Source organism: Pecten maximus, chromosome 8 (assembly GCF_902652985.1).
Source record: "Pecten maximus chromosome 8, xPecMax1.1, whole genome shotgun sequence".
NCBI lineage: Eukaryota > Metazoa > Mollusca > Bivalvia > Pectinida > Pectinidae > Pecten > Pecten maximus.
The window spans coordinates 11,488,026-11,500,507 of record NC_047022.1 but is presented as its reverse complement, the minus strand read 5'-3'; positions in this window follow the sequence as shown (position 1 = coordinate 11,500,507).

The following is a 12,482-nucleotide window of genomic DNA, read 5'->3' as shown; positions in this document are numbered from 1 at the left end:
ACACCTGCAAACAAATTAACAATATATTGCCATCTGTAATAAAAAAAAAGAAAGACAAAAAAGAAGCAAAGCAGTTACCATATCTGTAAAAAATAATCAATATATATTGTTATTTATAAGAAGAAAGAAGAAATAAATATCGCTACATGTACAGAAAATTACGTCAGCACTAGAAGAAACATGTTTTAATAAATGCAATCAAAGATACATGATCAAGATCAATATCGTTACCTTTAAAACAAATACGTCAATGTCAGAAAAGTACTTTGAATCAAAGTGCAACGATAAACACATGGACAAACAATTAATACACCACGGTTATAACATTACTAGCTACACATGTGGCAAATCAGGGGCTTTTCATTCCAAACCGACTTTCTTGTTAGTAAGATATCAGATTAAACGAAACAAAACTCTTAGGTGTCCAAGGGTAGCGTACATAACAAGACTCAAAATTAAAGATACAGAAAAGCGACCAGACCCTGGTCGATTAGCGGGAAGCCACCAGAACCTCTGGTTATGGTCTGGCTAATATGATCCTCTACACCACATGCTCCAGCAGAGGTAGAAATACTTAATCAGGGACAATGACAATACTGCTTGTTCTTAAATACAAATCCGAGATAGTGCTTCTTTAGGTCAGATGTACAAGTGGCCTAGCAAGATGAAGATGCAGTCTAAAACAACGACAAGACAGAGTAGCACCTAAAGATAAAACATAGAGGAAATAGGTGCTGTAACATCATTATCATAGCATCCCTTCTCCATAAAGAGCTTATCTTGGACATCCTCATGTTAAGAGACATGCATGGCAGATCAGGCAAAACACTTAAGTTATAAATGGTAATAAGGATTCACCAGCAAACTCGTCACAGCGTTTAAAAAAGCTGTCATAGAAAATGGCCAAACATGTCATGTTTCGTAATAACAGATTACATTTTTCTTGTTAATGGTTAATGTACAGATTATAGAAACGAGTATCAGAAATTTTGATTCCTTTGAGTCAAATGTCAAACTTGAGATATATAGCTTTCTGGGTAGAATAATGTCTTTGAAATTAAAAAAGGCACTGGAAAACGGTGGTTTCATAAGTCAAGAAACCGATTCATCCCGATAGGTAAGTACCCTGAGTCCTGTGTGGAATCCTACAAGAAGTCAACTCCCAGACTTATCATGAGGGAATGGGTCTGCTTGAGGGACTAGTGTCTGGAACCGTTCAATTTGTGGTGAATAAAAAGTATTTCGTTATCTGATCTAGGAATTCTTTCAGCATGCTAGCCGAAATAGTTAAGCGCTTAAAAGATATGTAACTAATGCTCTTATGATGCTCTCAATTTTTGCCCTCCTTTTGATAGTTATACCAACGCAGCCATGTAACCGTGGAAACAAAATTGCTTTTGATCCGGTGATGGCAATATAACAAACATTGGTACAACTCAAACAAAGCAATGGGAGTTTCAACACGTTTGGATTAAGCAGGAATCACACCCAGAAACGATTCATATTTATGCATACCATCAAAAACTGAACTTGTAGCGTCGGTGAACAGGTGGAGGTTTGTTGAAATGTATAGGAAAACATCAGAGAATATCGACATTAAAACGGAACCGTTATTCTCACTTAATGTCAAGAAGTACAAAAGATAAAAGAATGATAAGACCATGTGCTCCCGAAGAGTAAGCGTCTTCTGCTTCAGTGACTGCAGCCGCCATATAAATAAGTAAATTTATCTTAATAGGTACAAAATTGGTGAGAACGGAACTACTGAGTATATAAACAAAAAATCGAACACGTCTGACTTCATATCGCATAGAGAAATAGAATATTCCCTAATGAGATCATTATATAGACCTATAAAACTTCCCCATGGTCTTCATTAACCTGCATTCCTCGAAACCTTCTGTTAGTGTTTTCGTCAGTAGTCGACATGTCATGGTAATGGGATGAAATCCTTGAATGTGATATATGATATATACATGTATATATATATATATATATATACATGTATAAACACAGTAAGTAGGGGTAGGAGGGATGGTACTATCTAGAACACAGTAAGTAGGGGAAGCAGGGATGTTACTATCTAGAAAAGGAAAATTAACAATTTAGGAGATTTGAAATTGTCGCGCTTGTCATACATCTTAGTTGAAGCTGTTGCAGCTGGTTACGTTTTAAGTAAAGATCGAGTTAAGCGGCTAGTGTTGAGTATATAGTGACAAGTTCTGTAGGGTATATCCGATCAATATATATCAACATATCCCCGGGCTGACCGCGTATGATAAAGGTAACAATATATCCCTAACAGGCATACTCCCAGGAGGACGCTGATTGGTCAATCAGTAGTATATGTCAGCGACAACTTTTGCATTGGAAACAGAAGATAGAGCAAGAAGGACAACCTCGTTGTAGACAAATTATGATTAAAAAATAAATATCAACTCATAGTTATCTGAAAACACATCAATATTAGTATTGCTATCTGTAGATATACAATAATATCGGTAAAATACATAATCATTAGTATCAATATCTCGAAACAAAAATAAATCAGTATCAAAGTCGCTATCTTTCAATAAAATTATATTGCTGTTGTTAGCACGATTGAGAATATATTACGATTAGTACCGCCATTTACCAAAACAGTTGTTATTAGACTTACTTTATGATAGATAAATAGAGGTTACACAACGAGTGGTTGTTGGAAATGGAATTTATTTCACACGAGTAAGTTATTTTTTAAAAGTTACAAAAGACACGAGCTTTAGCGAGTGTTTTTTTACAACTTTAAAAAAAATAACTTACGAGTGTGAAATAAATTCGATATCCAACAATTTCGAGTCGTGTGACCTGTTTCTACCACAATAATATCGACCTGAATCAAAGGGAAACGTGTCCAAGTATAATTTCGCGTATGCAAATAAAGTGTACCGGTGACGTCCGGGACGCGGTGATGTGACGTCATTAGATTATTGATGACGTCAATAACAATTGCAGCTTGGGTCAAAGTTCACCGCGTTAGCCAATCAAAATGCGTGTGGTATAAACTGATTGTTCATCAACAGCTGTAATGATTAACTGATGATCTGAGAGTTGAATAACACAGGATATTGTGGTAGAAACATGCTTTGGCGCGGGTTGCGCTAGATTCATTGTCTGGCACATATACTGAAAGTGTGCGGTATTTGTTCTCCATCGAATTTACGGCTGCTGTCCAAGACAGAAGACGAAACATGGATGAGAGTACAAATAAAACACGTATAGCTTCTATCATTTTGGCCCCTAGCATCACTGAGCCCTTCAAGGACGTAACAGTTGTATGCTTCAGGTTAATATAGTCATCGCTATTATGTATTTGATATATTATTAGATTTAGACGTAGATTTTAATATCAGAATACCGTATTATGTATGATAAGGCAGATGACTAGTATATCTTAATATTCTATTTTCAGCATTAAAAACATATACTTGAATGAATCTCATAACCCTATCACTGTTTTTATGCATTTCTTAATATTTATGATTTTTTCATCCAATTATGGAAAAAATATCGATGAGTAATAAATTCACTTTTTAAGAGTTCTGGACTATTACAGAACGAAACTGTTGTCTTTGAAAGTTCTTAAAATGCTACATCTGTTAACAAAGTGGTAAGGATCAACTAAAACCAAGAAGATAATTTTAATACAACTCCAAAAGTTTCATGATTAAGATTAAAACCACCCTATAAATTTTTGAGCTTCTAATTTTATATAAAGTGGATAAATAATCATTTACATCATCAAAAAATTACAAGTCTTATTATTAGGGTATTATTATTATATGTCAAAGGATATTGTTATTATGTTGTTTAGTCTTATGATATATTGTTTTTAAGTTGTTTAGTTCTATACGATATTTTTATTATGTTGTTCAGTCTTATAAGATATCGTTATTATGTTGCTTATTTGAGTTCATTAGAATTACAAATACTTCCATACTGAGGATGGCATTAGAGTATCCTGTACAACCATGGTCGTCTTTCATTTCATTACACTTACCTTGAGACGAAACCCGTGATTCAACATTGTGATGTTAGAAATTCCCACCTGCCGTCAACGTCTATGTTCAACAATCTTTATGCTTTGCTCAGTACTGCTAGCCGTAGCGATTATTTATATCACAGTGGCCGTAAGTAGGATATTGTTATATTTTAAGGTAAAGAAATTGTTTTCAGGGTGAACGAAATCGATAGTACTGAAGGTAGAATTAGACTCAGTCATATTGCATCGTATGGTGCTGCTTAAGTTCTAGTTGGAAGTAGAAAACGAATATACTCATTAAGCACTTCGATTTGATTTGGCCTCATCAGGTGGCGAAACCAATAATGTCCTTGCTTCGGAATATTATAAATAAAAAAGCGCAGTCAAATCCACAATCAATGCCTCAAGTAAATAATATAAGGAAGGGTTAATTAGGAAAGTCAGAAGCATTTTTGTTTTGTTTTGCGAAATCATTAATGGTAACGGTGAAAGTATATTTTTATATTTTAAGCTTACGCTTCACGCAAAATGAACAATGATATATGAAAGCCCGGAAAGAACGAATTTAGACAAACGAAATCTAAACAAATGTAAGAATATTCGAGGCGAGGTACACTTATATCTTATAACAATTTAGATATGTCACCTGAGACGAAGTCTGAAGTGACCTTTTACGATTGTCTTTGCTCGGCTTCATGCGTCTTGTGTCATCCGTCGTGCGTCGTAAAATATATTTTCGATTTATTTTCAATAACAAAGAGGTCGAAGGTCATAATATTTGGCCAGTAGCATGCTGTGCTGAAGGGCTACCGATTTCTTTCAAATGAATGACCTTGACCTACTTTCAAGGTGACACAGGCGAAATGTTTTTGAATCTTTAAAAGGACGTCCTGTTAATATCCTATAACCCATAATCATGATATTGGGACAGTTTTGTGCTGGGATAAAGGGCTGCCTAATGTGTTCAAGTGAATTACTTTGATGTACTTTCAAAATCACTGAGTTCAAATGTAATAAAATATTTAAACGACGTCTAATAAACAAGAGGTCTATAGTCATGACAACGAAACAGTGGCTTGCTTCGATTTCAGACTGAAATATTTATCAAATTGAATGACGTTGATCTACATTTAAGATCATACTAGTCATGTGTGTTGACTTCTTTATTTAAAAACAAACAAAACATCAAATATATATGCATTCAAACACTTAAGGTCAATATGTGTAGGTAGATCATGGTTCTTTAGATGAGGCTGCAATAATTCCAAGGAAAGAAGGATATTAAAGGATGCATTTATCATTGTCTATATAAATAGAAAATTGAGGCCATGTGAAGATCCATTAAAAAAAATTCGTTCCGCTCAGATTCATAAGACTTGAAATAGTAAGAGAGCGATGACAATTTAGCGACGGTGCTTTGTATTTTGAGTGACGCTGGAGAGTGCATGCCTTTTCCGCATCTTAATTACAGGCTATAACAGGAATGACTGGAATTTGTTTTTACATTTTGAGCAATCTGAACCTTACATGTATCATATTGATGTTGTTGTTAAGTAATTGGACGAAAAAACAAACATATTTTTTCTCTCAAGTATGCTTAAAAAATCTTTTGAAGATTTTATTTAATTGCACGTCAACATACATGTAGCCACACCGGGTTAATTCATTAAACTAAGTGAGAAACCTAATCTAGCGGGATAAACATTGGATATCAATACATAAACCCTAGACGCCTCTAAGTCTGATCGAGTGACAATGGTGAATGTCCTAGCGCCATCTATTTTTGTGAAAAGTATAGTAAAAGATAAAATCGAAACAGAAGGTCACAATCGGAGGAGAGGGCTGTATCGAGAAAAAAAAAAGATCACAGGAACTAAAGCTTGTTTGACCAAATGAATCTCCGGATAACCGGATATGTATGTGTATTGATTAATCCATGGTGTATTGATTTTGATCTGTATGAAACACATACTTTATTATCTTGGATACACCGGATCAATATAATAATCGGTTAAATTCACTTCAAGAGGCCGCGAACATATCCTAAGGACATTGCCTTATTGATCGCGTATCAAATTAAGTGTATTATATATGATTCCTCTATCCCCATGGCAAGCTTGTTAGACTTGTAAAGTATAATGAATTAACAAAACACCAAAATTGAATTGAAATATGGCCGTTTTATTAACGACGTAAGGATATCAATGTACATATACATTTTACATACATAAAGTTTTTTGATAAACCGTAGGTAATCAACATCAAGTCTAAGATGGGGATATGCAAAACGCCCCATCTTGAAATAATATACATGTATATATATATTGCGAAATAAAATGGATCAATTTACCATAATTTCAAACACATATAGGTGGATTGAAGGGGAGGTGGTGGGAAAAGATATAGAGCTTCCAGCTAAACTATAATTAGTAAACACTATAAATAAACAAACGTGTACAGAACTTGTTCATCCATATCTCAGGGGCCTCTGACCTCTGCGTCCAGTGGCCGTAAACTTATATATGAGCTAAAAATAGAAGCCGACTAACTCTGCATCCTTAGCCAATCACCTCACTTCAAATTATAAAATGCTCAGCATTGATATGATGCACGAAAACTTAAAATAATTACGAATGGAACAATCCATAATATAAATGACGTGATAATGTGGTATTACATATATAAATGACATTAAACAAAGTTTAATTTGTATTTATACAAGTCTATAAATACCTACCTACCATGGCGAAAATTGTAACTTGATCAATTATTAGTACATATCATAGCCAACCTAGGTTTGGCTGTTGATGTGTTTTTTGTTCAGATGTAAAGCAAAAAATCCATTTTGCAGGGGGACATAATTAGCTCATTTATATCACATGTATTACACAATATAGCCATACTGTTGTGTTCATAAGTGTCTATAGCACACAATAAAAGCATTGCTTTGACCTGATTTGACTTTATAATATGCATAAACACACTGCCACCTTTTTTGCCAAATTTGTATTATATTATTCACAGCCGCAATTTCCATTTCAAGGTCAAAAACAAAATAAGGATGTATACGTACATACAGTCGAACCCGGTCAAACAAATGCTCCTTATATTTGCTATAGACACTTGTGAGCATAACAGCATGACTATTTTAAGGTTTGATTTTTTGGGTGACTAGAATAATTCCCTGCTACATCTTACTAAAAATCAGCTCTACAGAAAAAAAACTATTAGTATCTACAGCAAATTATTGGTAACTTAAAGAAACTCCAGGTCTTAAAAAACAATTTGGTATATTGCTTGACTAGGTTTGTGCAACTTTGTAGATGTTTGTTCTTGTTGAAAATTCAACATTATTCGCCTACATAGGTGTCCCTTATATCCGTGTTGCCTCTAAAATATGTTAGACCTATGTCGCTGTGTTCTTCATTCGACGAAAAAACTATACACTCTACATTTCAAAGGTGTATATGTGTGCTTCAGCATAATGTATACGTAAATCGAAATCAAATTTGATGTGACAGGATATCAAAGATATTCATTTTAGTAGGGGGGTATCAACAGCTGTTCACCGAAATGCTTTTGTTAGCAGTAAGCATAGTGACCTACCATTAGAGTCAGTGGTAAAATATTAATAAAGAGATACGGGTTATTCGAGTTATAAGATTTTAGTTCTTGATAGCCAATATATCGGTCACAAACTATCGGCAACCGTGCCTGTCAATGACATTGGTAATACATTTCTCTTTCATCTTATATCATTTCTGATATGCCAAATGATTTATAGTTATTAGGTACAAATTAATTTAAATAAACTGAGCATATATATCTTAATTACATATCTTTCTTTCTTTAAAAAAAAAAGAAAAGAAAAAAAGAAAGACTTACGTTCACTTTTTCTTAGTTATTTCTAAAGCATTCCTCTGTATACGAGGGACGATCGATATGTTATGAGCCTCGTATTGAAGGAGGTATTCAAGGATGTTGTTTTTAAGTGCTACTATTCTCTGACTTCTCTAAAGTAAAAAGTAAACAAGACAAGCGGCTTTTGCGAAATGGACAAAATCCATTAGGTTAGGGTTAGGGGAAAGAGTCTGTCATTTTCATGGCTGCCATTAACGTTTAAGGCTTTAAATTGATTGATCATCCGCCTTATTCACTTAATCTCCTTCCATCAGATATTCATCTATTTCCAAACTGAAAACATCTATTTCAGGCACCCACTTTCAGTCCGATGATGACGTCATACATGCAGTGGATGACTTTCTGAACAGCCAAGAAAAGGAGTTCTATAAAAGTGGCAATGATGCCCTCAAACACCCCTGGCAAAGGTGTATGGATACTGAAGGGGATTGTGTTGAAACATAATACAATATGTCCGGTAAAATTTAAATCCTTCAATACGAGGCTCACAACATATCAATCAGTACTCGTACATGTATGTAACACACCATTAGCTTTCCACGTGTCGGAGCCATCAGATGTTATGGTGGTTTTTATTGTGTGGTAATGTATACTTCTGAGTGATTCTGCTTGGAAGTAGATCTTATTGTTTCATTAAGTGCTTTATTAGAAGATGAAGATGAACATCATCTGTCATTTCATCTATGGTTTAATGAACTTCATGTTTAGACTTTAGTGGTAAAAGTTTACAAACACGTCATGTTTGCTATCAGGTCTTTAGATAGAACTACCAGTTAATAAACAACAGTTACAGCGGTTTTCGGTCATTGAATAATCAATTCAACGTATATTCCATGATGTTAGATGAAGTAAATGTCAAGAAACAAACAAGAAGCATTTCTTAGCCCTGATAGAAATATGATATTTTATTTCAAATAAATCAATTTATATAGCAAGGTACCTGGTATACAGATTCACTGCATTTTTTTTAAAACTTCAGATAAGTGTATACGTGTGTCTGTATGAGTATATTGAAATATATCCTCAATCTTAATTTTGCACATATACTGTGTAATGATTTTTACTTGTAGAAAAAAAATCTCTATTTGATAATTAAGATGATTAATTTATTCAATCAGGCGTAGTCGGAGAATTCTCACGGCGCATCCTATAGTGTAGTTTTTTACCAAGAAATGCAATATTCTCACACCTCTTGAAAAAATGGCATGTTGATTTTTACTTTATTTGTATAGCTTAAGATTAATTGGGCTTAACAAAAATAGCGAAATTCTGAGCTATCCTGCTTTCCCCTACATGTTTTCCCCGGTGACGATAACTGTCACTTTATATTAATGTAGTTTATTGAAGGCATGAACATTCTTACATCTGCAAAATAGAAATACAATTCAGTAATATTTGATGCCATGGGAAGACATTTTGAGGTTTGATTTAGGAGTACGAATCATGCTTTTCTAGATTCATATATTGCATGTCAGCTTGATGCAATTATTTCAGGCAATAGGCCTACTGAAACAATGGTGCACATTCCGACAACCAGGAAAGACCCAACAAGGCATATATACTTGCGTTGACGACTCTTTCTTTCAATATCTTCAAACAAGTCTATAATATTTGTTTTTAATAGTACCATTTTAAAGCAAAGTTCCAGCTAGGTTCCATTGTTGGGCCCTCTCTGCCCATCAGGGTTCAAATCAACTTCAATATTAAAAACATGATAATCTTTCCCAAATGATGCTTCGGACAAAATTGGGTTGAAATCCGCCAAGAGGTTTAGGAGGGAAAGAGTTTAAAAGGAAAGGCTTACGGATGGCGTAACGTGCACGACGACAGACGAAACACGATGACTAGAGGTTAGGATGACATTCGTGTCGGATGCTAATATCCTGCATTTAATAGACGCACACCGTATAAACATTTTAATGTATATAGCTATATCACCTACACATTAATGTAAATAGACAACCATGACTGCATGATCGACTTTTTAACAGCTTTACTTAGCGGTATTATAGTAATAAAAAACTCCTGGTGCAATACACACAAGTGCATATAATGAGTTGATACGTAATATAGCCAAGTATACATCTATAAATGTTTTGTCTGTGATGTGCCTCTATATACAAGTACTTTCAGTATGCAAATATAACTCATTAACTATCCAAAATTTAGCTTATTGAAGAATTGATGATTATGTGTTTTCACCCATATGAAATATATGATGAAATATGAATATTATTAGTTTATCATAAAATCTAAATGATCATATAATCCTTATCACTTTTTAAGTTTACTGCTACTGTACAAGTACGTACATTATATACATGTATCTAGTACCTCAGACTAGTTTAAACCATGTATTTATGTTACCAAGAGGCCATTGACATCAAACAGGTACAGTAAAATCCGGTTTTAGCACAATATTCCGGTCACATTTCTTACCAGGCTAGGCCTGGTGTTAGTGTGTGTACTCAAGCGGCATTATAAAGATCACTGCATTTTATTTTATTATCTACAGATTGTTACAGATTGTGTACAGTGTTTACCAGTTTACCGGCGAGACATTTATCTGTTCATATACTGTCGCAAAAAAAAAAAAAAACAAAAAAAAAACAGTCATATATTTTTGTTTTGAAGAATAATGACACTTGTCATGCAGCAAAGTCAGAAAGTTCAGTAACACAAGCGAAGATTTTCTCATCAACATTCTCGCGTGACTCTACAAAAGTTTATTTTGTCAACACTGTCCACGAACTCAGAGAGGGTAGGAATTTTTAATTTAACACTTGTGAAACGGTTTGGTTTTCCCATCAACCCAGGTTCTTAATTATGCTTAATAGTACCATGCTATGAACATATAAACCACACAAGAATTAGATACAGGTTCTGCATTTATTCAATAATCCATCATTTGCAATATAAAACAGCTAGTAACCATAATTATTTACAGCACCACATAATAAAACCAACTTCCACACTTTAAAATCAGAGCAGCTACTACCCAAAAGCATAGACTGAAAACTACACAGAAAGTTACCTGCCAATGGCTTCTCTTAAATGTAAGGAAAGTGTAGAAGGGGAGTATACAACCAACTTGCAACAATGAAGTACCAGCCAATGGCTTATATATCTTCATACAACTACCCTCACATTCATTCACATATTTAAACTAGCACACTTTTCCATTCACAATGGTACACATAGATTAGCATACACTGTTTACAATATAAAATACACAATCATAATTACTCGCACACATTCCAAAACTAAATACATACTCTCAAACTACATATATTTTACATTCTGAACACATATATTCACACTCACAATTAATAATTCAACTATAATTTAACAAAATACTCCCATACATACACAAATACATACTTCTACTAAGGGACACAACTCTCAAACAAAGGTACATAACTCGCAAAATCCATTCCCGTTACATTCCCCCCTCATTTGAAAAATTGACAAATGTTATTTTCTAATAATAACAGTTTGTCTCAAAATACATTGGAAAAATAACAAATACGTCAAATATTAAAAGCAATCAAATATATCACAGCACAATTATACATATCACACTTAATGTCCAAAATTTTCTAGGAAAACTCCACAGATCCTAACGCGAATCGCGAAGCCAGCGACAACACCTGGCGCGAACGGGAATCGTCCATAAAGCGCGGTCGACGATCCAAGGCCTCCTTCCATACGAGGTACTCGCTTCACAGTAACTACCGTCTCTGGTCCGTCTCACTGGTACAGGTATCTTCGCCATTCAACTACAGACCATCCAGTGCCCAGCTCACATAGAATTCGTGTTCACCAAGAACATTGCCAGTACTTACAAATAATACACAAGGCACAGACACGGCCAACACTTTTGCAATCATCACATAAAGCATGTATTTATGTTATCAAGAGGTCATTGACATGAAACTAGTATCTCCTTGGTGAAAGCTTCTTGTATAGCTTGAATACACATACGATTCACTTTCTTCCTTTGGCTCACTACACAGGCAAAATATTTTCTTCTAATAAAGATGTGTATGGTTTTACAATATTGACGTTGGTGGTAGATGAGGAATGGAGCCGTAACAAATGATGAGGATCAACAACCTGGTCAATTCAACGCACAAAAGAGGGCAACTAGTTCAGCTCATGAGGAACACACGATATTGATGGCCTTACAACGCTATTCATTTTGAAAGGGGCAGCTTTGGACGAACCCTAAATTTACCATGCTACTAAACATGCATGATAAAACTTTCGCAAATAACAGAGTGGTTCCCTATTTTTCAATCAATTTCATTCTATAACATATTTTCCCCCCAATTTCTAATTGCGTGTCTTTTTCCTTTCAGTATATGGTATACCATTTTTTTTAAAAGCCAAGCATGTCTAAAAACACAGAAGACTTTATTATTCTTATGATACTATCAACGAAAATTAAATACTCCATATTACATTTACATAAACGCAACTAAAATTCAGATTTGCAAAAAGTTGAAAGTAATTATCAAATAATTCATCTCTCATTAAA